This window comes from Ochlerotatus camptorhynchus, unplaced genomic scaffold (assembly GCF_037179485.1).
Source record: "Ochlerotatus camptorhynchus isolate MF236.1 unplaced genomic scaffold, CSIRO-AGI_Acam_v1.1 ptg000105l, whole genome shotgun sequence".
In the NCBI taxonomy this organism is placed as follows: domain Eukaryota; kingdom Metazoa; phylum Arthropoda; class Insecta; order Diptera; family Culicidae; genus Ochlerotatus; species Ochlerotatus camptorhynchus.
The window spans coordinates 4123158-4145109 of NW_027040595.1; the positions used below are offsets into that span (position 1 = coordinate 4123158).

At 41.3% G+C, this 21952-nt stretch overlaps 2 pseudogenes; one reads left to right on the plus strand and one right to left on the minus strand.

Moving 5' to 3' along the window:
- Window positions 1–13477: 13477 nt before the first annotated feature.
- LOC135699248 (uncharacterized) lies at window positions 13478–16867 on the plus strand (annotated as a pseudogene).
- A 176-nt stretch (window positions 16868–17043) lies between these two features.
- Window positions 17044–19375, minus strand: LOC135699269 (uncharacterized; annotated as a pseudogene).
- Window positions 19376–21952: the final 2577 nt, after the last annotated feature.

Sequence of the window (21952 nt, forward strand, 5' to 3'; positions counted from 1 at the left end):
GACTATCCATAAAAATGAAATAATGGTCAGTAGGTAGTGAGGCAATTCGCTCTACTGCGTAAAATATAGCTGCGAGTTCCGCAACGTATACTGAGCATGGTTTCTGCAGTTTATAAGAGGCGCTATGAAATTGATTAAATACACCAAATCCAGTGGAAGCATTTATGGTTGACCCATCTGTGAAAAATCTTTTATCGTTACTTACATGGTGGTACTTGATTGCAAAAATTGAGGGAACAACCATCGACCGATGGTGATCTGGTATTCCATGGATTTCTTGCATCATGGTCAGATCAAAATTTACAGAGGAACTATAGAAGGCTTGAAAGCAATCACAATTGAAGATTAATGAAGAAGGGCCAACATCCAGCGTCATGTACTCATAGTACAAACTCATGAATCTTGTTTGAGGATTTCGGTCGATCAGCTTCTCAATGTTTTCTATTACCAATGGGTTCATCACTTCACAACGGATAAGAAACCGGAAGGACAGTTCCGCGAAACGATCTGTCAGTGGGAGAACATCCGCGAGTACTTCGAGGCTCATCGTATGCGTCGAGTGCATACAGCCAAGCGCGATTCGGAGGCAACGGTATTGAACCCGTTGCAGCTTCAGGATATGTGTTTTTGCCGCGGACTGAAAGCAGATGCTATTGTACTCTAAAACCGAGAGGATGGTTGTTCGGTACAACCTGATCAGATCTTCCGGGTGGGCTCCCCACCAAGTTCCGGTAATTGTACGAAGAAAATTAATTCTTTGCTGGCATTTTTGTTTCAGATACGCAATATGTTTTCCCCATGTGCATTTGGAATCGAACCAGACACCTAAATACTTGAAAGATATACTTTGAGTGATTGTTAGTTGAAGCTGTAACTGTGCAGGATGATGCTTCCTAGAAAAAACAACCAACTCAGTTTTCTCGGGAGAGAATTCGATATCCAGCTTCATAGCCCAAGTAGACAAATTGTCTAAGGTATCTTGCAATGGTCCTTGCAGGTCCGGTGCACTTGGTCCTATAACGGACACATCGCTGTCATCTGCAAGCTGCCCTAGCGAGCAATTTTCATCAAGACAACCATCAATGTCTTTTACATAAATATTATAAAGGAGGGGGCTTAAACATCAGCTCTGGGGGAGACCCATGTAACTAATTCGTGAAGTTGTCGAGTTTCCATGAGAAAAGCTCATATATTTCTCAGACAACAAGTTGCTCAAATAGTTGTTCATAATTTGTGAAAGCCCACTACCGTGGAGTTTATCCGAAAGGACATCGATACAAACAGAATCAAAAGCCCCCTTAATGTCCAAGAAAACTGAACCCATTTGCTGTTTTTGCGCATAGGCCAGTTGAATTTCAGTTGAAAGCAACGCAAGACAGTCGCTCGTTCCTTTGGCTCTCCGAAATCCAAATTGCGTATCTGAAAGTAAACCATTCGACTCGACCCATTTGTCATTTTCTCCAACAATTTCCGTATACAGCAAGTTGAACTTGATTCTATCCATTCCTGGAGCTGACTTGTTACATGAGAGGAGAGCAAGTGAGAATTCCACCATCGAAAACGGGTCTATTTCGTTACTACCCGACGGACGATCACGAACGTTGGTTTGAACCGACACCGAATCCGGGCAAACTTTCCGCGCGAAGCTGAATATCCAACTGTCCGAGTACTCCTTGTCTTCGTTAACCGGTGATGACGCGTTTCGCATTCTCCTGCCGATATCCCAGAGTGTTCTCATGGAAATCTCTTGCGACAAACCATCGACGAACTGACGCCAGTAACCGCGTTTTTTGGCTTTAATCAAGCCCTTAAAAGTTTTCTCGAGGTCGGTGTACCGCTCGAAATCCTCGACCTTATCGTGTTTGCGGAAGCGTTTAAACGCGGCGGACTTCTCGCTGTTCGCGTCGGTGCAATCCTTATCCCATCACGGAGTGAGAGGTCGTTTGCGAACGAAAACACCCGGAACGCGTTTCGTCTGTGCTTGAAGAGCGCAGTCAACGATAAGTCGCGATAAAAAGGAGTACTCATTCAGCGGAGGGAGTATCTCAACCGAATCAGTACCACCGAGAACCGCGGACGCAAATTTTGCCAGTCGATGTTTTTCGTGAGGTCGTACGCGATGTCAACCGAGCGAGTGCCAGATGAACCATTGGTAATAGAAATTTTGATTGGCAAGTGGTCACTACCGTAGGGATCTTGAATTACTTTCCACGAGCAATCCAACGATAGTGAACTCGAACTGAGGGAGAGGTCTGGGCAGCTGAGTTATTATTGTTCAAAATCTTTCATAATTTTGTTACATTTTCCATTTTCGGTTTTCACAAAATGTCCCCCCATATATTACTGAAAAGTACCAACACGTCAATTGCGTGAACAGATATTTTACAGACGGGTCTCGTCTCAGTGGATCCACTGGCTTCGGTGTCTTCAATGAAAACTCTAGCGCCTTCCGCAAACTCCAGGAACCTTGTTCCGTTTTTTTGCTGAGCTGACAACAATCAACTTCGCATTGGGGATGATTTCCAACATGTCCGCAGACCATTACTTCATCTTCTTGGATAGTCTCAGTTCGATCGAGGCTATTTGGTCGATGAAACAAGGCAGGCACTCATCTTATTTCCTTTCAAAGGTAAGGGAGCAGATGAGTGTGCTGGTCGAAAGATCATATATGATTACCTTTGTATGGGTCCCCTCACATTGCTCAATCCCAGGCAATGAGAAGGCGGACTCTCTCGCAAAGGTGGGCGCGCAGGAAGGCGAATTTTATGACAGGCAAATTTCACACGATGAATTTTACCATTTAGTGCGTCAGAGTACCCTTTCGAGTTGGCAAACCGATTGGGACAATGGAAATCTTGGACGGTGGTTACATTCAATTATTCCTAATGTTTCTTCGAGAGCGTGGTTTAAAGGCTTGGGCTTAAGTCGTGACTTCATTCGCGTGATGAGTAGACTTATGTCCAACCACTACTCGCTAGATGCGCATCTCAATAGAATAAACCTCGTGGACAGTAACATATGTCGGTGTGGAAACGGTTACGACGACATCGATCACGCAGTTTGGCAATGTACGGATAATGACGCCGCCAGAGAGCGACTTTTGAATACCCTTGAGGCCCAAGGAAGACAACCCTATGTTCCTATCAGAGACGTGTTGGAAACTCGCGATATCTGCTATATGCAGTCGGTTTATGTGTTTCTTCAAATGTCCAGTATAAGAATTTAATTCTTTTGTCTTTTGTCTCTCGTTAATTATTTTTGTTTGTCTCATCGTCGCCCACTGGTCACCATAGCCGCTGGTCGAACTCCAGACGAAACTAGAACCACACTACTGTTCATACTGGCGACAACGCTCTGATAAGACAACAAAACCTTACCCCCAATCTCCCTGATCCTTTCCTTCGACAATGTACCTCTCTAACCTTGGGTAAGCCGCGAGTATTCGGCCCAACTCCTACTAGACATAGAATTAAGTGAATTTTGTTACAAACAAAGAACAATAAACTATCGGCTCCGTAAAGCTAACGCGATTAAGCGCAATCCAAATAAACGAACTAGTTTAAAAAAAGTTCAAATAAAACGAATGATCTCATAATTCCGAAAAAAAAAAAGTAGAAGGGTCTGTGCCTAGGGGCACGAACGGAAGCTTGACGTAGGACCGCTAGTGGACGGAACAAATGTGAACATTGAGTTCTTTTAATTGATCAATCATCAATTATCTTAACTCTTTCCGTTTTTTATTTGTAAGTGTATCAAATTTGTAGTATCTATTTCAAAGAGAAAGTTGATGAAGAGAATCCAAGGAACTTTCAACTTGAGTATTTTCGATTCATCTAGCCGACTTGTTGAGTTTTTTGTTATTTATGAATTTTTAAGTTTTGTGCATTTTGGTATTAAAGTGTATTCAATTCACCCCTCACAGGATTTCCTTCCGAATTATATGAATGGGGCGGGGCGGAAAGTATCGTTTGTGCAGAATAGGTAAAAAAGGAGGGACTTCGAGAGATTGAGCTCGTGAGAGCAAATTTTCTCACAAATTTGATTTTATTGGCTTTCTGGGGACTGAATATACACCCAAAGCGAATTATTCCCACTTCTCTCAAATTCTATATGGATTTTTAACACTTCCTACCAGCGTGTTCTGGGAAATGGTCGGACGATGATTAATCTCACCAATACATTCGGGCCTACAATTTCACACCTTCTATAGAGACCAGGTTGAGCCTTGATAGCTAGCTGCTTGCGGGAACTGATGACCTTGACAAATGTCCAAATAGACTCTTCATAAATTTATGGTGATCCTGAAAAGGACCGTTTTGTAGTGATGGTTGAGTAATGCTGAGCGAGCTGAGCTGCTATTGGTCGAAACTTGCCTCTTTTCGTAATGCTGTGCATTTTGGTTTTTTTTAAATTGCGTGGATTCTATAGATCCTGTGGAAGTCTATCTACTATCTAGCCCTGATGTGTGTGTTGGTAGAGGGAAAAATGTTAACTTTGTAGGAGACGACGTCTTAACACTCGAAAGCAATTTTGTGAAATATGAAGTAAAACAAATCCTAGCTAGTTCTGCATGATGATTTTTCTTTGATTTTATTTATTTGTAAAGTCGCCGGGAAATACCAGCTGGCGATTTGTTTTTTATGATAACTACTTACTTGAAAACAGGCAAAAACTCACAAACAGGCTGCTTTTTCATGGTATACAGTGTGATAATTCAATAATCAATAAATTATCTCAACATTTAGTGGCAAACCATTCATAAATTTTGGTAACATACAAAACATTCTATAGTCCACATTAAATTTCATATGTAAGCGCCGATTGAAACACTCTTTTCGACATCACTACAAGGGTGATTGATTAAACGAAAGAAACGAATCGTGCGGAATGAGCCGAGGAAAAACTAATTGCACCAATGTATTCAGGCCTACAATTCCATACCTTCTATAGACAGGTTGAGCCTTGATAGCTAGCTGCTTGCGGGAACTGATGTCCTTGACCAATGTTCGTTGTTACTGGAGAACAATTTTCAACGCCACACGCCGAAAGCACTGCTACTACTGCTACTAATTTCGACGACCGAACACCACCACAGGGAGCGTGTGGTTCTGAGAATGGCGATGAGTGTGCAAAATATTACGCAATTCCATCCTCCCTGTTCGCACGCGCCCGAAGATCGGAGGCGAATACTACTTCGACTTGTTTCGTCTACTTACTACTCTTTGACGACTGTGCTGGGGAAGCAGCATATGTATGTAGGTAATTGGTGGATATGTTAGTTAATTCGACGCTTTTGGACAATGCTGGACATTGCCCAGTTTTTTAATAGTTTCTTGTTAAAAATCAACATTAGGAATCATTGTTATTGATGCGTAGCCATATTTCTGATCGATTGGTGATAAAATTATTGGAATTGGACCAGGGGAAGCTGAGTTATTAACGTTCAAAATCTTTCATAATTTGTTACATGTTCCATTTTCGGTTTTCACAAAGTGTACCCCCATATAGAAATCAAAGACGTAGTCCTACGTCAAAAACATTTTTTTGTAGCAAATGTATAGCATCAACCCTGGATGAGTGTGTAGATTTTTATTATCGAATCACAGTTGAATAAAATTTAATTCCAGCAAAGTTACATAGCTTTTTTGCAATGCAAACTCTTTAAAACTACTATGGGACATCTCCTGTCGGAATTCTATCAGAATCTTATTTTATGTCGATTACTGAAAATTTGATATGTAAAACCTAAAATTCCAACACATCATTAATTTCTTGCCGGGTTGAACAATGTCCCCCCTTTTAACGGTACTTACTTTATTAATAACGAAATCGAATCACGCACCTATTCCGATGGCAAGGTTTTGTTTTCCATTGTTGTATGTATTTTTATAATTTCTCTTTATTTTCCATAATCGATGAACCTTTGGCTGGGTGCGTGCTAACATTCCGTACCATGATGGGTTGCTCTGTGCCCAAAAGATAGATGATTGAAAGCTTGACTAATTAATTTCATGGCAAAAGTTCAACCCTAAACTGAACAAGTAGCTGTGACCACTGTATGAAATATAATGCTAATAAAATGTTTCTAAATCAGCCAACGGCCATCAAAAATTCGCGTGGGTATCGACCGTCATTAGAAACCGCCAAGATTGTCTAACAACGGCAACAACAACAACAATACATACATGGCTTCCAGGGTGTATAGTGTCACAAACCTAGCTCGTGAAACGAAAACAGACGTGTGCGCACGTTGGCTCGCTCGTTTTGCGTGGTCAGGTGACTCTTTAATCCATTCCTTATTTTTTATATCCATCCACCTATTCCCCTCTCGTTGTTTGTGTCTTTCCTTCCACGTAAACTGTCCGCTTGAATGTATGTAATTTGATGGTCTCGAAATCTCGCAGCAAAACTTAATCCAAAACAACTGTTATATTTCTGATGAATGGCGCGCGATGACACCCTTCCTCGTCCCGTCGTCGTCAGCATCGTGGTTCTCGAAGGAAGATTCGACATGTGGCAACGTCGAAGAGGATGTGCGGACGTGCTTAACCCAGGTCCACGTCGTCTATCTGCTCGTCGTCTTAGCTGAACTGGGTTCTCAAATACGTTCATGTGCTGCCGCCAATGCTGCGTTTCTTCTCGAAGCTGAAATCGATGTTATGGTGATATTCTGTATTTCGTTTTTTTTTTTACATTCCCTCTTTCTCTTTCCGCTCGGATGTAGGTGTATAGTAAAAGCATTTTCATTCAAATTCTAAAAATAACAACAGTTCATTGATACAAAAACCGCCCGTCAATCATTGCGGCGTGGGCGTGCTAACTTGTTTGTACACAACACATGGATCCGAACGCGCTGCTGTGGCCGAATCGACGGACGGACGACGAGGATGAGGACGAGGACGATGGTCGTGGGTCGACAGCGAATGGCGTGAAGCTTGGTGGGGGCAAGAGGATCGACACGACGAGAGCGCATTTTCGTTCATAAGGGTTGCGCTTATACGCCGAGTGGCCAATACGTGGGTTGTTCGAAGTAGAAAAGTGACCCAAAATGATCGAAGATTAGCATACATGGTTTGGGGCAGTGAAATGAAAATTTTTAGAGGTACAATTTTAAAGCAGCAAAGTACACCCATCCGGGAAAAATATGACTCAGTTACAGATTTTTATAAAAAAAACTACAGAATTTGAAATGTTTCGCCTCGTGAACAGGTTTTGCAATGTGGTTGTCGGAAGGTTTTTTTTTAAATAATATTGTAATGTATATGTTTGGTAAATTTTCGAACAATTTTAGTTTCTTTTCCAATGCACTGAAACTAGAAAATCATCTCGTGAAGGTTTTATACAATAGTAAATATTCTGGAAATACGTTATGTGTGATTCGACCCGGTCCCTTTAAAATTGTCTCATTATTTATGAACGTCCCTTATATTTGACATTAGCGGTGGATGTCAAAATGACGTTTCACATTCATCCGATTTTTATTCGAATAATCGATTAACGATCCGGAAAAGTCGAGGTGATATAACTGTAATCATATTTTTTTCTTGAAGTCTGAAAACCACAAACATAAACATATATAATCAATAAAGTTCTAAGCAATTCAGGGAAGTCTTTAGAACTTTATTGATGTTCAGACTTTTAAAGATCTTGAAGAATTAGTCATAATATGATTCTTTGATCCATCCAGAAGTTCCAGGAAAGAGTGAATGACAGATGAAACCTGGCGGAAGATTGAGGAGCGTAGAGAAGCAAAAGCCGCGATAGAGCGGGCGAGAACCAGAGGAGCCAAGAACGAAGCCCGTCAACGGTACTCGGCTCTAGAGAAGGAAGTCAAGCGCTCTTGCAGACGGGACAAGCGAGCGTGGGTGAACTCCCTGGCCGACGAAGGGGAGAAAGCCGCAAACACTGGCGATATACGCCTCCTCTACGATATCTCATGACGCCTGAGTGGAGCAAGGATGAACCCGAGGATGCCAGTGAAGGACACGACTGGAAAATTGCTGAAACGCTGGTTTGAGCACTTCGAACAACTTCTTCAAGTTTCGACGGCCAACCAGCCATCAACATCTCGGCATGATCCGCCTAGGGTGCGGCGCATCACTCGCGTCAATTCCGAGGCCCCATCACTGCAGGAGATTGAAATCCAACAAGGCTCCAGGAGTCGATCGCATATCAGCAGAGATGCTCAAAGCTGACCCCATGCTATCCGCACAAATGTTGCATCAACTATTCTGTAATATCTGGGACACCGCGACTTTTCCGGCGGACTGGATGCAGGGCATCTTAGTGAAGGTCCCAAAGAAGGGGGATCTGACTGTGTGCGACAATTGGCGAGGCATCATGTTACTGTGTATTGTTCTCAAAGTTCTGTGCAAAGTTATCCTGAATCGGATACAGGAGAAGATCGACGCGACTCTCCGACGGCAGCAGGCAGGATTCCGGGCCGGAAGATATTGTGTGGACCATATTGTCACGCTCCGCATCATCCTGGAGCAGGTCAATGAATTCCAAGAGTCCCTTTATTTGGTATTCATTGACTACGAAAAAGCTTTCGACCGTCTCAATCACGAGAATCTGTGGGGCGTCCTGAGACGCAAGGGAGTCCCGGATAAAATCGTCAACCTCATCGAAGCGCAGTATGAGGCTTTCACGTGCAGAGTTCTGCATAACGGAGCCTTGTCCGACCCTATCCGGGTAGTCGCTGGTGTGAGACAAGGATGTATACTATCACCGCTACTGTTTCTCATCGTAACCGACGAGATCATGGTAGGTGCAATTGACCGTGTACCGAACCGTGGGCTGCTTTGGCAGCCTATCACCATGGAGCATCTCAACGACTTCGATTTGGCTGATGATGTTGCTCTACTAGCACAACGGCGCTCTGATATGCAGAGTAAGCTCAATGACCTAGCCGAACGCTCCTCTGCGGCAGGTCTGACCATCAACCTTGGATATCAACACGGGCAACCCTTCCAACTTTACGGTAGCGGGGCAAGCAGTGGAGAAGGTCGAAAGTTTCCAATATCTTGGCAGCCAAATAGCGTCGGATGGCGGGACCAAGAGCGACATAGCTGCACGAATCAAGAAGGCTAGGGCTGCCTTTGCGAGTTTACGAAACGTATGGAGATCCAACCAGATAAGTCAACGCACCAAAATCCGAATTTTCAACTCGAACGTGAAATCTGTGTTGTTATACGCCAGCGAGACGTGGTGTGTATCAGCGGAAAACACTCAAAAGCTGCAGGTCTTCATCAACCGATGCCTGCGGTATATAATTCGTGCCTGGTGGCCTCACAACTGGATCTCGAATGAGGAGCTCCATCGTCGATGTCATCAGAAGCCGATAGCAACAGAAATTCGAGAGCGAAAGTGGAGGTGGGTCGGCCACACACTTCGACGGGGCGGAAACGAAATCTGCAAACGAGCGCTGGATTGGAATCCGGCAGGATATCGCAGCAGAGGCAGACCCAGGGGCTCATGGCGGCGGAGCCTCAATAAGGAAATTAAGCAAGTCGATAGGAATCTAACCTGGGCCCAGGTCAAGGCAAAAGCGAGCAGCCGCCCAGGATGGAAGTCTTTTACGTTGGTCCTTTGCACCGCTGGTGGTGCACAGGACCCTTAAGTAAGTAAGTAAGAAGTTCCTGTAATTTTCGATTTTTTTTTTCGAAACTTCCTTAAAGCTCATGGAACATCCCTTAAAATTTTAAAACTTCTCTGGACTTGCCCAAAATTTTCGTTCCTCCATAATAATGTTCCATTAATTTTAATGAAGTTCTCGGAACTTTTCTTATGTTTAAAAAATTTACCGTAACTTCCCGTAAGACCCCGCATCATTACTGACAGTTTTGGAACATTACTGAATTTTTTGGAATTTTTCATAATTCCTCGGAATTTCTTGAAAGTTCCTGCAATTCATCAATGGAGCTGCCTTCAAATACTCGGAACATCCCTAAAAATTCTCTTGACTTCCCTGAAAATCTCAGTACTTTGCTAAGGTTTTAGAAAATTTCCTGATTTTCTAGTTAAGTTAATTGATCTGTATTCAGGTTCTCTGATCTTCTCTGATGTTTTAGAAGGACTTCTGTAAACTTCTGTAAAGTTTCCGAAATATAGTTGAAGATGCTTATTTCAAATAACAGACTAAAGAGGTAGTTTTTATACGATAGACGAGGAGATGAAAGTATAAAATTGATAGTTCCGTTAGAGTACGGCAGTGTGAAAATTGCATATAGAGAGTAGAAAGCGAGCTAGGACAGCTTTAGGAAGGTACAAATCGGTTTTATCATCTCTCTTTACCAAACTCCCCCTTTGGAGAGGAATGGTGAGGATAATCCCCCCCGCCACCACTGGCAAAAAGAGATGATCACCGACACGCTCAAGTACCAACGATGTGTTTGAGACAGTTCTACCGATTTTTACCGCACTCCAGTTGTTATCTGAAGGAAGGCATCTAGCCGTAGGTTTGGAAATTGCAGCTATTGTTACCTCTACCACGGTATCAATTCTATACTTTCATCTCCTCATCTATGGTGTAAAAATGACCACTTTAGTCTGTTATTTGAAATTAGCATCTTCAACTATGTAAGTCGTAGACTTGACGCAGAAGTTATACTAAACATACAGTCCCAAAATATGTTTGAAGTTTTCTTTAATCTATCTGGACAAAATTAAAATATTACTAAAATGTTCCACATCAGCGGCGTTGCTCTAATCTCAATATACCTGATCACCAACTCTAAAATCATTTATAAATCGTAAAATCAACCCGTCAGCATTCGTGTTTTTTTTTCAGTTAGCGTGAGGACGTAATTTGTGATTAGCCCTGCTCCCTTTAAAATTGTCTCATTATTTATTGAACGGCCCTTGGTTCTGTGGACTTTCCTGAATATTCCATAATTTCTTAAATTTTCTCGAAATTTTCCTGGAATTCATTAAGCTTTCCTGGATTCATCGAACCTGCTCTAAAGACTTATTTGGAGTATTCGGTAAGCGTGTGATAGTTTGCATTCGGCGATATGCTTGATTGCCGCAACCAACATCTCTTAGAATTTCTCTTGAAATGGCTGGTTGGTTGAGAATCATTCAAACGATCACACGGTTACCTAATACGTCAATAAAGCCCTATGGGTATGGCATGCAATGATGTTGATGAGCACTGTAGCAAGACAACTGTCAGTAGACTGTGGATTGTCCACGATGTTCAACTTGATCAAGTTTAACAGCCTCTAATCAGCCATTATATAAAGGGTCGAAAACGGGTTTGGTAGACCCTCCCGTATCCAGTAGTTAATGGTTCATATAATAATAGAAGGAAAGTTAAGAGAAAAATAAACGAAAGATCTCATCCGATATGTTGAAAAGAAATCCATGATATCACGATGATTTCGAAGAGCTCCCATAGTTGAGACCATAGGACACGCAATATCCGTTAACTCTGCGCAGGTAACGGCTGTAATTAAATGAATTGCATTAACTGCTGCTTTCATTAAATTAACTACACAGTGCAGAAAATTAACTACTTTTTAAGTCCATTACTAATTACATGTCCAGTTTAATCAGATTAATTACATTAAGTACGGATAATCAGGGCATTCTTCAGATGTTCATCTAGATCATTGATCAGTATATCAGTAGATTTCAGTAAACTCCTCCAAGACTTCTTAAAATGCTCCTGATAAACCAGCCATATTGGGAGATTATCTGAGAGATGTCATTTGGATTTTTGAACAGTTAGATATATTCAGTTCTTTATCTTCATAATCCTGTTTAAAATTTTTTTACAGAACTGTATTTAAATCTTCGGTCATTTTTTCTTTTGAATAATTCCTGACCAAGCAACCATCTTGGGAGAATATCTGAGAGACATCATTTGTTGTCTTGAACAGTTGGAGATCTTCGAAACTTCCTCTTGATTAGCCTGAAATCCTGAAAGTACCCAGAGGAGGTTATTCAAATTTTCGGACAGCTGGAGTTCATTCGTATCCAGCTTTCCATGCTCGGTAATGGCGGCCTGTTCCTGGGAGAGGGAAAGGGAGGGGTCAAAATCCGAACCTCCAGATAGTATCAAACAGCACAGTGAAGGATACATTTATACATACAAACAGGCCACCATTACCGAGCATGGAAAGCTGGATAGTAGAGTGATGCAAAATTTGAAATTTTCTCTCCACAATACTTAAACGATTCCAAATCGGATCTTGACTAACCTCTCAAAATTTGAACCCATTTGGTGAGAAACTGAGATGGCACAAACCATTTGAAGTTTGTATGGGAATTACTATGGTAAAACCAAGATTTTTGTTCATGTCTATCTAATAATTCACCATATCGGTCTTCCTCAAAAACTTTCACTTGTACTTATAGAAAATTTTCCCAGCTACAACTTTGCTGAAGATCACTTTTTGATTAAATGCAAGAATCGAAAGTTATCAATGGTTCAATGCGCTGATGTCTTATGATCATGCTCAATCAACTGCTCAGCAGGCAACATTGGTGTTTCTTTGGCGTTGAATAGGACACAAAAATCATGGCTACTATGTCACACTGCAAAATACAGTGTTGCTTACAGAGCAGCTGCTTGATCATGTCATAAGTTTACCAATCTCTTAAATAATTAATAACTTTTTCCTGTCTCGTTTTACATAGATACGATCTTGAGCAAAGTTGTAGTTGAGAAAATTTTCTATAAGAATGGTTGTCGAACTGTTTCACAGCTCAATACGGAAAAACACTAGAAGACAATGAACAAAAAGTTGAGATTTCCCATAGTAATTTACATGTACTCTTCAAATGGCTTGTGCGAAGTCTGTTTCTAACCAAATGAGTTGTAATTTTGGGAGGCTAATCAGGACCCGATTTGAAACCATTTAAGCACTGTGGAGCGAAAAAGTCAAATTTTGCATCAGTCTACTGGATAGTTCCTGATCAAACTACCATCTTGGGAGAATATACTAGGTGCACGGGAAAAAATCCGATCTCCGAAATGAGAAAAATTACTCATGATTTTATGAACACAGCGTATTTTCATGTTATGAAAATACACCATGAATAATATTCATGATATCATGAGCAACTTTTGCGTAACGCAGCAAACATTCCCAAAATCATGAATCATCCGAGTGGAAATCATTAGCTGAATTCATGGGTTTAACTTTTAACCATAAAATGTAAAAAGAATAAAATAAAGCATCAGACTGGATTCGAACCAAGAACCTTGAGATCATTAAACCCATACTTTGACCACTAGACTATCAGTGCATGTATTGTCGCGCCACCACTAAACTGACGTTCGCAAGTCCGACTCGCGACGCGAAGTTCACTTCCGACTTATCTGTCAGTGGACTCAACCGAGCTCGATGGCTGTATAGTTTTGTTTATTTACTTTGTTTTGGTATTGTATGAAGATGCTTACAAGTGAGTATTTGAATAAAATTATTTATTAATTGGATGATGTAAATTCTAATATATTATAATTAAGATGGCAAACGTTATTGTACAAAGTGTCCGCCGACAACACGCTAGTGTAAATACAGTTTACCATGCACTGAATTTCAAAATCACGACTTGCCACTATTTATGGAAAATCGCTCGCCACTATCTGCTCTCTTTTTTTTTTTTTTTTTTGGGTTTGATACGTGACAGCTTAATTTTCAAGACTTGACCCATTTGAATAAATTTTGCTTCTATCTTTGACAATACAGCAGAAGGACTAGCCTATGTTGGCCGCTTGAACACTGGATTCCGTATGTATTGGTTCAAAATAGTTATAGAAAAATGCTGTGACGTGTGCGCGTAGATACATCCGCGTAGTAAACCGATTGAATAAGTAAATCCGTTTCGAACGAAATATCTAAATTATGTAAGTTACGAAAACCGCGCGAATTCCGAAAGCCGTGCGAGACAGCCGAAGCGAGAAAAAAAGGTTTATTATCATTTAAAGAGTGCCACCAAAATAAATGTGATAGCCTATGTTGGCAAGTTGATTAATTTTGGTTTCCTCCCTAAATATTCTACTTATTTTACTGCTGAGATTTGTTTCAATTTAGTTATTTTACCGCACGTATCAATCGTTTCAAGATTTCGCGACCGTACCGAACAAATTCTATACTACAGAAGCTCAAAAGCGTTTGACAAGCTCTACCGAATTGCGTATCACTTCTGCGTAAGCTCCGCAGACGTAGGCGCGTTCAATCCGACGGTCGGCAAAGGTTTAACCTGTATCAACACCGCTTAAGGAACGACCTCGAGTCAGTAAAACCGTTTAGAGCTAAACATCTAAATTACGTAAGATACGAAAATCGCGCAAATTGTGAACGCCACCCGAGACAACCGTAGAGAAAAAACAGCTTATTATCACTTAAAGAGTGCCACCAAAATAAATGTGATAGCCTATGTTGGCAAATTGATTCATTTTGGTTTCCTCCCTAAATATTCTACTTATTTTACTGTTGAGCTTTGTTTCAATTTATACTACAGAAGCTCAAAAAAATTTTGGTGAGCTCTACCGCATTGCGAATCATTTCTGCATAAGCTCCGTAGACGTAGACGCGTTTATTCCGACAGCCGCGAAAAGTTAAACATGCATCAATACCACATAAGGAAAGATCGATTTTACGTATGGTTTAGTTCATAGATTAACATTGACTGCTGTTTACAAATGTAAGTACTTGAACACTAAGAAATAAGTTAACTCAAATGCTTTAACCGCATATATAAGAGATTTCGCGTATTGAGAGAATTATATAGTAATCGAGTACAACAAACTCAGGGGAATACAATACCTCCAAAAGTTTAAAATCTATTAATTGTCACATACCTCTCCTAAACTATTCCTCTCCTTGTTAATCTGCTTAATGCTATTGGTCTGCTTGCGTTTTCATATTAAAGTTCAAGACTAAATAAGAAGATTTATTCTACAACTTTAAAGGTTAGTTGCCTCTCTAAGCGGACCCCCCGCATCCTAATTCTTTTGTTAATCTACTTAATGTCATTAGACTTTCTGAAGTTTTTTATTTAAGTTCATTTAATGATTATGATATCTCATTAGTCTAATTTAATAAATTATTAAAAGCTCTAATTCACCTAATCAAGCATAACCCATGCTTCATTAAGTACCTGCACTTGTGCTTATAATCTAAAATTAAACGTGTTTCAAGTACTTTTGATTTTGACCTATACCTATTTATTATATCTTAGTTCGACCCAGGTAACACCTTCATGTGACTAAAATGCTTCATTTTAAAGTTAGTTTCCTAGCTGATTTTTAAATTATATAGGGTATATGCTCCAATTACGCTCTCACGTTTCCATTATGTCGCACCACAAAAATACGTATGGGTATGTCACAATAGAAGCACGCCACAGTGGAAATCCCGAGCCATAGTTCAAACACTTATCCCAAATCAAAATAAAGCACATATAAGATTACTTACAATACCATGTACAAAAATGATGTTTAACATTGTTTCCTGAGTAATACTTCAATGAAAACAACAATGAAAGCTTGTCACGCAAATAGAAGGAGCACCGTTGGGCACTTTCTGAAATATTTCAATAGTATAATTCCCTTGCAAACCCAAATAAATCTATCTCCGTAAAAATAAATAAAATAAGAGTGATTTGCGGCAAAACCCGCCAGTATCACACCCAACGTCAGTGCCTATACGTAAGCGTACTACGACGCGGCTCTCAATTAAAGAAGTAACAAGTGTGATACTATCACTGCTAGACTAGATCTTTGGTTCTCTCATGCAGTGGTTTATCAGAGAGGGGAAGCTTAGTAATCCCCATTGCCTACCCATGACGCCATTATATCGCGGCATGAGCCAGTAACGCCGGCCATAAACCTACCGTCTCTAACACTCCACTATAAAGCATGAAATTAAGCCCGCCCACCAACAGCAAGGTGCAAAAACTAGCCAAGGGGAGGGTGCTCACCACTATCTGCTCTTGGATCAAAAACTACGACCAGAATGGGCTCTTCCGCCGTAAACAACGTGAGCAGGTGTACAAAAAGTTCAGAGTCGGTATGCGCAGTTGGTTGGCTCAACTTTACATGAGAGAACCTATGTTGTTTCTGGATGAGGCTAAGGAATGGTTCCAGAAGCGATTCCATATTACCATTAGAGTGTCGTCGATTTGCGCTATTTTGCACGAGTGTGGTCTCTCACGAAAAACAATTGAACGCAGGGCCATTCAAATAAGAGATACGGAAATTGTAAGATTCGTTACAGAACTGATGGCTATCCAGTGGGATATCTACAACCTAGTTTTTCTAGACGAAGTTAGCTTCGACAATCGCGACATGCTACGCCAGAAAGGATATTGGGTAATAGGACAAAAAGTTACCTATCGTGGTGAATTTTGTCGCAAGCCTCGTGTATCTTTACTTTGCTTCCTGGGCATGAATGGGATGCTGGATAGTTTTTCAACACAGGGTACATTTACAAGAAACAAATTCTTTGCATGTTGCAGAAATTTTGCTTTACATAATAAATATGTACAAAACTATCCAGGATTTCATTCGGTTTGGATGATGGATGGGGCAAGGATCCATTGTGATCCAAATATTATTAGATACCTGAGATCGATCGGCATAATCCCAGTTTTCCTCCCAGCATATTGTCGTTTTTTCAATCCCATCGAAACAATTTTTGAATTAGTGAAAAAAGATCTTATTAGGAACAGAGTAGAGCACTCATCAGTCATCCATGACGTTTGCGCATCGATTAACCGTTTCAAAATTTATTCTTCGGCAAACATTTTTGAGCACTGTGGGTATTATGCGGGAGGAAATTTTTTCCCAGAAAAAGGTTTGAATCAAGACATTAGACAAATGGACTTTTTTTTATTGAACAACGTTAATTGATCGTGTTGACTTTGCAAGCATTTTATCATGGATTTCTCCTAATTTTCTTTCATTAGTTTGATTCATTCAGACTTAAAGCAATACAATCATTATTTCATTGATCATAAGGAAATATAACGAAATGAACTGGTGATATATAATAAAACAGAACATTACATGTTAAAATGTGTCTTACTCTAAGAATGATCTAAGTCAGCACAATCTACGACTCTTTCTGCTAGAGTGTGACTAAGCTCGCATTCTTCGGGTTGTGTCGCTGATGTCATCGCCGTCAAAAGCTCCAAATCCGTGTTCGCTCGGGATTCCATCACATTCAATTTGTTCACCATTCCTTGCAGAATAGACAGCGCAAGATCAGCATCCTTTCTTACCTCGGCGATTTCTTTGGACCAGCTTTGGTTTACAGTTTGTGCTACGCTACGACAACTCCTCTGTTTAGTTAATGCAGTCTTGCTGCCTCCGAGACAGACGTCCAACGGAAAAAGTAGAAGGGTCTGTGCCTAGGGGCACGAACGGAAGCTTGACGTAGGACCGCTAGTGGACGGAATAAATGTGAAGAGCATTTAGTTCTTTTAATTGATCAATTATCTACTATCTCAACTCTTTCTGTTTTTGAATTTGTAGTATTTTTTTCAAATGGAAAGTTGATTAAGAGAATCAAACAAAATCACTTGCACCCCTGCTTCCAAGTTTGGTTACAAGATTACAACTCTGGAGAGCATTTTGTGTGGTCGTTGGGGGCTTGTGGTTCTGAATATGGACAAACAAGCACAGATAAATTCTATTTCAACTCTTTACTGATGTAAGCTTGATGGCCCTGAAAATGGCCGTTTTATTGAAGAGATCCATGGCAAGACCCACGCCACTTACGCTTGGCGTGTTTAGTGTAGGTGACAGCACCACGAACCTCATTTTCCAGGAACATCTTCAGCACACCTAGTAGATCAGACCGGAGATACGTTTGACACCACCACGGCGAGCCAGACGACCGATGGCGGTTATCTCGAAGAACTTTACCAGACCTTTTCCTCCTTTGCCACGGCCAGTCAATTGTTGCTTGTTAGGTGTGAAGGAGTGGACTAGCCACCACTTTCCTACTGCTGCTGCTGTTCACCACGCTGTCCGAAGCGAAAATGAGCTAATGCCATACAGCAGCGCTCTTTTATATCTTTTCAGGTTAAAGCAGAATGATGTGCAACCAAGTGGTATAAAAGCTACAAAGACTCCTCCCATTATGTGTAGTTTGCTATCAAGTAGCGACACTGGCTCTTTTCCTTTTGCGTACACGGCGAGTGTGCAAAATATTACGCAATTCCATCCTCCCTATTCGCACGGGCCGGGGATCGAAGGCGAATGCCACTTCGACTTGTTTCGTCTACTTACTACTCTCTGACGACTGTGCTGGGGAAGCAGCATGTGCATGTAGGTAATTGGTGGATTTATTAGTTAATTCGACGCTATTGGACAATGCTCGACATTTATCAATTTTTCAATAGTTTCTTGTTGAAAATCAACATTTGAAAGCATTGTCATCGATACGTAGCCATATTTCTGATCGATTGGTGATAATATTATTTAAATTGAACTAGGGGCAGCTGAGTTATTAACGTTCAAAATCTTTCTTAATTTGTTACATGTTCCATTTTCGGTTTTCACAAAGTGTACCCCCATATAGAAATCAAAGACGTAGTCCTACGTCAAAACTTCGCCAAGTTTAGCGGAGGTGCTCGGGCCTGTTTCAGTCGATCGCGTTCATGTGCCGGTGATGAGTTGATAAAATTCGCCCACAGTAACCAAGAACTATGGTGTCCCTCTATATCAGGATGTCCATCGCGAAGCTCATTCGCCAAAGTATACTCATCCAGGGTACAATTAGCGCCAGATCGGTCCGGATTTTGCGAAGCGATCAACTTTCGATGCACTTGCTGATACTGGGTGTTGTTTTCAACGTTAGTTGAATAAACATGCACAAAAATTTTGATGGTTTTTCCTCGCCAATTTCGCAGCACCCTTGGTGTGACTGCAGGAACGATGTAAAGTTTCTTCTTCTCGGTGTCCTGTAAGGTCACAAAACTTTCCATATCTTCTTGTTTGGGGTCATCATCAGCCCAGCGAGGAACTTCGTTCTCGTAAATAACCGCTCGATGAATTTCTTTCTTCGCCACTCCCCAGATTAAATCCAGTACATCTGGCACACTATTTCCGCTCACATTTTGTTTTCCACACTCCTTTGGGCGCAGTTGACTGCGATAAAGCTTACGACAGAAAATGCCAATGAACGCAAAAACATGTTCACTGACGGCAACTGTTTCCAGAAACCCGCTCTCGTTCCTTAATTCATCGTGATCCGCTACAATGTTCACTTCTTCCAATGGATCCCACATTTTCTCTGGGTGCGAGCGCTCCTGATCATGGGGCATCTCTTCTTCCACACTACTTTTATCATTTTCCATGCCATTTCCCCTTTCCATTACACTTTCTTGTCCGATTTCTGCATCTTCGCACATTCGCACCTCAGCCGTATCCTTTTCATCCTCCAAATACTCCTCCGCCTCGAATGATCTGCCAATAAATACTAGTTAGTAAGATTCTCAGCAAACAAAATTATGGTAATATCGAACTTACTCATCCATTTTTCGATAAATAAATCAAACAGTTTAGAATAAATATTTTTATTTTCACCAGAGTCACAGCATGACGAATGTTTTGTTTTCGCTAATCTCGACGCTGTAACTACTGGTGACGTGATGGCAGGGCTGCCAGATTTTATTTTTTGAACGAAAAAAACTCGTCGCAATTGTGCAGTGTTGCCAAATGAATGGCGCATGAATTACATATTTTATCTGCATGCACAATATAAGATGGAAGACAAAAGGCGTATAAAAGATACCTCTGTAGTGCGGTTTATGATCACGGTTTGCCAAGTACGTGTAACGCTTGTAGCGGTCTTGATTCCACTGCATTATGAAATTATGAATTTCCATGACGAAATCATGAATCATTGTTACGATTTCGTGGGATGGCAAGTTTTTTCATTTCATGATTTTTTATTCATGAAAATGGAATCGGATTTGTTTCCGTGTGGGGTGAAAAGTTCTTGACCGTCAAAATGCGCTTCTACTGCAAAAAAGGTTATGGTGCCTTGTAGTCCGTTCATATTTAGGCAGACATGCCAAATTTCTGTGCGATACTGTCTTTTAGTTTTGTTTTGACAGCTGATCATGTTGAGTATTGATTAAAACGATTTTCGTTCTCTCATAAAATATTATGCCGGCTCCGGTGGTGTAGTGGTAAGCGTGACTGCTTTCTCACCCCAATGGGTTTGGGTTCAATCCCAGCCGAGGTCGATGGGATTTTTCTAAGGCATAAAAATCTCCGGTCACGTCTTCCTTCGGAAGGGAAGTAAAGTCGTTGGTCCCGGCGCATGTGTGTTGAATGGGTGCGATATCCTACGCAGGTGTGGAAGCTGCCTTCCTGCACATTCGATTGCCGTCAATGGATGGCAATCGATGTCCGTCGGTGATTGCGAGGGGGGCGACACATCTAAATCTCAAGTTAAGATGCTCAACAAATCTCATACTAGCGAATCAGTCTTCGAAAAATCTTCTTTCATTTGTCGCATCTACTTGCATCGAGCATCATCTTTTTGCAGGAAATCTTCAGAATCGTCATCAATCTTCTTTCTATCAACTCAGCGTGCGCGCAACTAGCCACAGCAAAACACAATCTTTTCTGCATCGTAGATAGAGTCGTCCCCCTCGGGTGATTAGCACTAGATTGCGGAACAGAGACCGACGTTAAATAAAGGAGGAGAAGAAGAAGAAGAAGAAGAAGAAGAAGAAGAAGAAGAAGAAGAAGAAGAAGAAGAAGAAGAAGAAGAAGAAGAAGAAGAAGAAGAAGAAGAAGAAGAAGAAGAAGAAAAAAACATTATTTTTTGAGAGACAAAACGGCGAAGGAAACAAAAAAAAAAAGTTGGATAAATATTATGAGGCTTATGCTCCGTCAGATTACACCGTCAAATATTAGTTTCGAGAGTTTCTCGGTGGCCGCAACTCCACTACCGATCAAGTCCGCAGCGGCAGGCTCTCCGATGCGGTTACAGAGGACAATGTCAAAAAAAATACATGAAATGGTGTTGGCTGACCGGAAAGTGAAGCTAGCAGATACCGTAAAGGTTAGTACTGAGCACACACGCCATATTTTGGGCGAGATTCTGCCGCGCAAGCTCACTCCTGACCAAAAACACGAACGCGAGAGCACTGCAAAAGAGTGTTTGGACTTGCTGTTGCGGAATCGAGTGGACTTTTGGAGTCGATTGGTAACTGTTGATGAAACCTGGATCCACTATTACACCCCAGAGAACAGAATGAGTGCTCGGTAATGGACTGAAGCCGGCACGAGTGCTCCGAAGCGGCCAAGGGAGGCTCGATGGGTTGGAAAGGTTATGGCGTCGGTTTTCTGTGATTGTCATAACATACTCTTCGTGGACTATCTCGAAAAAGGAAAAACCATCAACAGCGAGTATTACTGTGCATTATCGGAGCGAAATCGGTGCAAAACGGCCTCACATGAGACGAAAAAAAAATGGTTTTTGCAAGACAATGCGCCGGCGCACAAGAGCATCGCAACCACGACTAAAACCAATGACTTACGGCTCCAATTGCTTCCACATCCAACGTATTCGCCGTATTTGATACCCTCAGACTTATTATCTCTTCCCAAACCTCAAAAGAGGGAAGGAAATCGTGAGGAAATCATCGACGCCGCGGAGGAGTATTTTGCAGATCTTCCGGAAAATTACTTTTCTGACGGGATCATGAAAATCGCTGGAATACGTGTATCGAGCTAAAACGGGACTATTGAACTATTGAACTATTGATAAAAAATCATTCCCAAGGAGGTTACTTTTCACCCCACCTAGTAAATCGGAGACGGTCGCATCAGATCGATTCGTCATTTAGCGTGAAACTGCTCTACTGGAAGCATTCTCATATTTTGACAAGTTGGTTAAAAATGGTCAAAGGCCATGAAACCAATCGAATGAAACCTTTTAGCTTTTGCCCAGGTTTTGTTGTGCACCCCGTC